We start from the raw sequence: 7,411 nt of genomic DNA, 5'->3' as shown, positions 1-7,411 counted from the left end.
TAGTCTTGTTTACTATTTTTCATTTATACTTCATATGATTAAATATTTGATTTATTCCCTTTATATGATAATATTCTATGAAATACATATGAAACTACCTATTTTTTATTCTGAAGCTGTGATCTATTTGCTATTTATGTTTTTATTATGTGTTTTGGTAAATGCATTCATTAATTTTGTTTATAATATGTAACTTGGTTTATCTTATTCAATTGTTTCAAATACTTTATCCAAGATCATTACACCAATCTATACTTCTAACATATTGCAAAAGTAAAGTGCTTGTACTCACATTCTGGTAGTGTTGTCATTGTCATAGTTAACACTATTAAATATTTACTGTATGCTCTTAATTTTATTATTATACTTATTTAAACTTTTGTAAGAAATTCACATATACATATTATATATTGATACATATTAATATCTGATAAGGAACAAAGGTCTTTTATCCTGTCATTTGTATTATTTTAATAAAAATATAGGTGGGGCAACCAGTCAGAAAGTAGAGGCAGGGCAAGAAAAATAGGAGGATTCTGAGAAGAGAAAAGAGTCAATCTGAAATTGTCACCCAGACATAGAGGACACAGATGAGAATGCCTTGCTGATAAAGGGTACCAAGCCATATAGCTAACACAGACAAGAATTATGGGTTAAGATGTCAGAATTAATTAATAAGAATCCTGAGCTAATAGACCAACCAGTTTGTGATTAATGTAGACCTTTGTGTATTTCTTTGGGATTGAATGACTGTTGGACCTTGTGGGACAGAAATCTCAGTCAACAAATATATTTCATATATATGTATGTTTTTTTTCTTCTCCGTCTACTTAGTGTTGTTGTTACGTATATGAGTTTAGTACTTGCCAGTTGGGATTGGATAATTTATCAGAAAAGTCATGAGATTGATTCCTTGCATATGAAAAGTCCTCAAAAGTTTCAAACTACCTCTTCATCTAAGAGTTGAGCCTTAGACTTCTAGTCACATTGACACGTAAAATGATATTGTCATTTTTCAAGTCTTATTTAGGCAATCTTTCTTTTGAGATTTCATGGGAGTAATATGAATGTCATATCTTGAAGATTCAATCTTGCAACAGACTTCCTGGTCTCAGAATCTTACAATTTTTCTTACCCAGTTCTGTGATGTTCCCTGAGCCTTAGTTGTAGGGGTTATGTTGTGGATGCATGCTGCTGAAGACAGCATCATGAGGTTAGTTATTCTTACATTTTGATCAGTTGTTGATTTCTGGGATGGTCACCTTTTGTTGAAAAAACAAGATTCTTTGACTTAGAGGGAAATGTTCACTTTTCTGTGGTTACAATGACAGGTCTTTTATGAAAGTGGCAGCAATAGATTCTCCTTTAGGGTCCATGGTTTCACCAGTCACAGGTAATTGGCAAAGGTGACATTAACAGGCATGAATTCTCTCTTATTGAGTGGGCCTTCAGTTCAACTAGAAAACAATTGGTTTTATACATGACATAAGGGCCTCTATCACATCTTTGGAACATCTTGCCATGCTAATTATTGCTAGAAGTCATAGGCTTCACACCCTAGGCAACTTGCACAGCATCTTTGCACACTATTGGAGCTTAGAAAGGAGGCTTCCTTCATAATTCCAGCTAGAGTCTTCTAAAGCCTTTGTCAAAATTATGTGGTATGATGATGTGGTAAAATTATTCACTTTCCAAGAAAGCTATGGTGTCTACAATTAGTATTTCAACAATCTTTTTCATATTCATTTCTTGATTATATATCAAGTTGTTCATCGTGATGCTGAAATAAACATAATCTTCACCCAAATAATCTATGTTTATGTGTTGAATTTCATAGATTTCTTTGTTTGTCATTATTGAAGTATCTGGTATATTTTTACAATGTGTGAATGGTTACCCTCACTAAATCATCTCTATCTGACTGTGCTTCTTATATTTCCTTTATCATTTGTGTATGACTCTGCCATTTGCCTTTAAGTGCTTAATCTCATTAACCTTATTTAAAATAAATTTTTGAATATTTTTCTTTGTTTCAATTTTTTTTCCAAGCCAAACTGTATCCAGCTTTATTAAAGACACTTTCCATAAACAATCATGGTTTTCCAGGCAGAACATGGGCAGATAATCAGTAACAGTATACAAGAACTTCCAAACTCCCTTCTTGTACCGACTACCAAAATCAGAAAGCCACTATAAAACCTGGTGAGTCTTCATTGGATGCTCTGCAAAGGGGGAGGAGTTTAGAGTGAGGGCTGACATTTCACATCGAGGATGTTGTTTTGAAAGACTCCCCCCCCCCCCCCCCCCCCCCCCCCCCGCCCAGCTTATTAAACGACTTAGCACCGGTAACGCCATTTTACAAGGCTTGTACTGAATATTCAGGGTTTGAACAAAGGGCAGTTTAAAAGCTGCCAAAACGAGCTAGAGACACCTGTGGCTGGGCCGGGGGAGGAACAGGATTACCGAGAATATGGCTTGGCAGCGTCTGTCCCAGGTGGGGAGGAACGGTGAAGTCTGCCCTAGATAAGAGCCAAGGCAGCCCATATCTGAATTCTCGGGAACTAGAGACCTTGTCCAGACCTGAACTCGGCCACATTCAAACTGACCAATGAAAACCCTGTAACTATGCTTCTTGCTTCTGTACCGCGCTTTTTGCTCCCCAAAACATATATAAACCCATTACTCCGACCTGGAGGCGCACAAGTCCTCTGAGAGACTTTGTCGCCCCAGGTACCTGTGTATCTGAATAAACTTCTTGCTGTTTGCATCCGTACAAGTGGTCTCGCTATTCCTTGGGAAGGGTCTCCCCAGAGGAAAGACACTCTTGGAGGGTCTTTCATTTGGGGGCTCGTCCCAGATTTGGAGACCCCCACCCAGGGACCACCGACCCACCACCGGGAGGTAAGCTGGCCAGTGCCCCTGTCTGTGTCTGTGTCTGTCTAAGTCTTTTGTTGTTCTGTCATTCAGTAAGATTCGATCGGGTCTATCTGTATCTGGCGGGCCAGGGAAAGAGCTGACGAGCTCAGACTTCCCCCCCGCAGCCCTAGAAGACGTTCTAAGGGTGTCTGGAGCCTTTGGGGCTCAATCTGTAACTGGAGGACACTCCAGTATCCGTAGGGGCTAAGAGTGACCAGGTCACTCCTCTAGTTCCCAGGAGGCCTCCATCTGAATCCGTAATGCTGCGCAGCTTCTGATTTTGAGTTTGGTTTTGGTATTTTTGTTTCTTTGTTTTTATGTCCTTTGTTTTTGGTATATCTGTTTGTACTCGAGTCTAAATCTGGTACCATGGGACAATCGTTAACAACACCTTTAAGTCTCACTTTAGATCACTGGCCTGATGTCCGGGACCGAGCAAACAATCAATGGGTCGAAGTGCGAAAGAAGAAATGGGTGACTGTCTGTTCGTCTGAATGGCCCACATTCATAGCCGCGGGACGGCACTTTTAACCTTGATATCATTTCCTAGGTGAAGGAGCGGATGTTCGACATAGGACCTCAACCCCCTCTTACTCCCACGGCTCCTAAGGCATCCCCTCACGCGGGAGGGGAGCCGCTTACCTCCCTTCCCTCTGCTCCATTCCCTACTCCCCCCTCCTCTTCCTTATATCCTACTATCCTCAAGAAAAAATCCACTTTACCCCCGCCTGTTCTTCCCCCGGACCCTGAATCTCTCCTCGTAGACCTCCTATCGGAGGAACCTCCTCCATTTGCAGGATCAGCGAGCCCCAAGGGACTTGAAGCAGCGGCAGCTGAGGGGCCCCCACAAGAATCCCCGGCCCCCTCGCCTATGGCCCATTGACTGAGGGGCAGATGCGGGCTACCACCTGATTCCACCTCCCATGCCCTTCCCCTCCGAGAGGGTCCAAATGACCAGCAACAGCACTGGCCATTCTCAGCTTCTGATCTTTACAACTGGAAGCAACTAACTTGATAGAATCTATCCTAGTTACACACCAGCCCACCTGGGATGACTGCCAGCAGCTCTTGCAGGCTCTGTTGACCTTGGAGGAAAAACAAAGAGTCTTTTTGGAGGTGCTGAAGAATGTCCTGGGCCACAATGGATGCCCGACCCAGCTGCCGAATGAGATTGATGCGGCTTTTCCCTTGACCCGCCCTAATTGGGACTTTACCATGGACGCAGGTAGGGGACACCTATGTCTTTACCGCCAGTTGCTCATAGCGGGTCTCCAAGGGGCAGCACACCACCCCACTAATTTGGCTCAGGTAAAAAAAGTGATACAAGGGAATGGGGAGACACCCTCAGCATTTTTAGAGAGGCTTAAGGAAGCATATAGAATGTATACCCCTTATGACCCTGAGGAGCCTGGACAGGCCACTAGCATTTCGATGTCTTTCATTTGGCAGTCCAGCCCGGATATTAAAAGCAAGCTACAAAGATTGGAGGGTCTGCAGGGATATACCTTACTGATTTACTGAAGGAAGCAGAAAGAATTTTTAACAAAGGGGAAACTCCGGAGGAGAAGGAAGAGAGATTATGGCAGAAAATAAAAAAAGAATCAGGAGGAAAGAGACATGAAAAGAATAAAGAATTAAGCAGGCTGCTGGCCACTGTAGTTCAAGGACAAGATAAAAAGGGAGGTAGGCTGGGAGAACTGAAGGGGGCCAAAATGGATATTGACCAATGTGCCTACTGCAAGGAACGAGGCTGCTGGATCAGGGCATTCTCACTCCCTGCCGATTGCCATGGAACACCCTCCTCCTGCCAATAAAAAAAAAAAAAAAAAAAAAGCCGGGGACTGGGGACTATTGGCCAATGCAGGATCTGAGAGAGGTTAACAAAAGGGTGGAGGACATACACCCCACGGTCCCCAACCCTTACAATCTATTTGAGTACTCTGCCACCATCCCACGTTTGATACACCGTATTGGACTTAAAGGATGCTTTCTTCTGCTTGCGGTTACATCCTGAGAGCCAGTCCCTTTTTGCCTTTGAATGGAAGGACCCAGATCTTGGACTTTTGGGTCAATTGACCTGGACCAGGCTCCCCCAGGGATTTAAGAATAGCCTGACCCTCTTTGATGAGGCCTTACACTGGGACTTGGCAGACTTTCGGGTTCAGTACCCCGCCCTGATATTGCTCCAATATATTGATGACCTCCTTCTGGCGGCCCCCTCGGAAAAAGAATGTCAGGAGGGCACAAAAGCCCTCCTACAGACATTGGGACAATTAGGATATCGGGCATCAGCCAAAAAGTCTCAGATATGTCAGAAACAAGTCATTTACCTAGGTTATCAATTGAGAGATGGACAGAGATGGCTGACCGAGGCGCGCAAACAGACTATCACTAACATCCCTGCCCCCCAGAACCTCCGCCAGCTGCGGGAGTTTCTGGGAACAGCGGGGTTCTGCTGCCTCTGGATCCCAGAGTTTGCAGAGATAGCTACACCCCTGTACCCCCTAACCAAGCAAGGAGCAATGTTCAGATGGGAAAAGAAATAGCAAAAGGCTTTTGAGGACAATATCAAAAAGGCTTTACTAACCTCACCTGCATTGGGCCTTCCAGACGTTACCAAGTCCTTTGAACTGTTTATAGATAAAAGGAGGGGATATGCCAAGGGGGTCCTGACCCAGAGATTGGGCCCCTGGAGGCGTCCTGTGGCCTATCTGTCCAAGAAACTCGACCCAGTAGCTTCTGGATGACCACCCTGTCTACGGATGGTAGCAGCTATTGCAGTCCTTACCAAGGGCGCAGGTAAATTGACTCTAGGCCAACCATTGACCATCCTGGCACCCCATGCAATGGAGGCCTTGGTCAAACAGCCTCCAGACCGCTGGCTTTCCAATGCCCGCATGACTCATTACCAAGCCATGCTCCTGGATGTGGACCGGGTGCAATTTGGACCTGTGGTCACTCTCAACCCCGCAACCTTGCTCCCCTTGGTGGAGGAGGCAGAGCAGCATGATTGCCTCCAGATCCTTGCGGAAATGCACGGGACCAGACCGGACCTGACGGATCACCCTCTTCAGGACGCTGACTACACCTGGCACACCAATGGTAGCAGCTTCCTGGAAAATGGGGAACAGAGAGCGGGGGCAACAGTAACCACGGAAACTGAGGTAATTTGGGCTGAGGCCCTACCAGCAAGCGCCTCATCCCAAAGAGCAGAACTCATCACATTGACCCAGACACTCCAGATGCTCCAGATGGCAGAAGGTAAGAAACTTAATATCTATATGGACAGTAGATACACCTTTGCCACTGCCCATACACATGGGGAAACTTGCTGAAGGCGAGAGCTCCTGACCTCAGAGAAAAAGAAAATTAAAAATAAGACTAAAATCTTGACACTACTCAAAGCCCTATTTCTGCCCCAAAAACTGAGTATTATGGACTGTCCTGGCCACCAAAAGGGCCACAGCCCAGAGGCAAAAGAAAATCGATTGGCAGATGCTGCCGCCAAAGAGGCTGCCCTAAAAACAATCAGCACATCCTGAGCCTTCACTCTGACCGATTCAGAAAATACAAGGCTGTTCTGATGTCCACTGCCCTAAAGTCAAGAGGACACCAACCTCCTAAAGAAAATGGGGGCCACCTATGACCCCAAAGAGTAACATTGGGTCTTCAAGGAAAAGACTGTTATGCCAATGAGAAACCTTACTGGAACGACAGGAAACTGGCCCCTACCTCCTAAACAGAGATGGGGCCCTACAAAAGGTAACTGATAAAAATAAAGCCTGTGCTCAAGTAAATGCAGGTAAGACTAAGCTTGGGCCAGGGGTCCGGGTACGGGGGCATCGCCCCGGAACTCATTGGGAGATTGACTTCACCGAAATAAGACCTGGACAATATGGATACAAATACCTATTGGTATTCGTGGACACCTTTTCAGGATGGATGGAAGCCTTTCCCACCAAGCACGAGACTGCTAAGGTTGTAACTAAAAAGCTCTTAAAAGAAATCTTTCCCAGGTATGGCATGCCCCAGGTATTGGGCACTGATAATGGACCTGCTTTCATCTCCCAGGTAAGTCAGTTGGTGGCCAAGCTATTGGGGATTGATTGGAAATTACATTGTGCATACCGACCCCAAAGTTCAGGGCAGGTATAACGGATAAATAGAACCATCAAGGAGACTTTGACCAAATTAACGCTTGCAACTGGGTCTAGAGACTGGGTGCTCCTCCTTCCCCCAGCCCTCTACCGGGCCCGGAACACGCCGGGCCCTCATGGACTCACCCCATTTGAGATACTATATGGGACACCTCCACCATTCATTAATTTCTTTGACTCTAATATTGCTGATTTTGCTAACAGCCCTTCTCTGGAAGCTCATTTATAGGCACTGCAGATTGTCCAGAGAGAGATCTGGAGGCCATTAGCTGCAGCCTATCGGGAACAACTGGACAAACTGGTGGTACCACATCCCTTCTAGATAGGAGACACTGTCT

This window comes from Microtus oregoni, unplaced genomic scaffold (assembly GCF_018167655.1).
Source record: "Microtus oregoni isolate MIOR12 unplaced genomic scaffold, Mior012 000021F_ref0000039, whole genome shotgun sequence".
NCBI lineage: Eukaryota > Metazoa > Chordata > Mammalia > Rodentia > Cricetidae > Microtus > Microtus oregoni.
The sequence above is the reverse complement of the archived record's forward strand: the minus strand, read 5'-3'. Positions refer to the sequence as shown.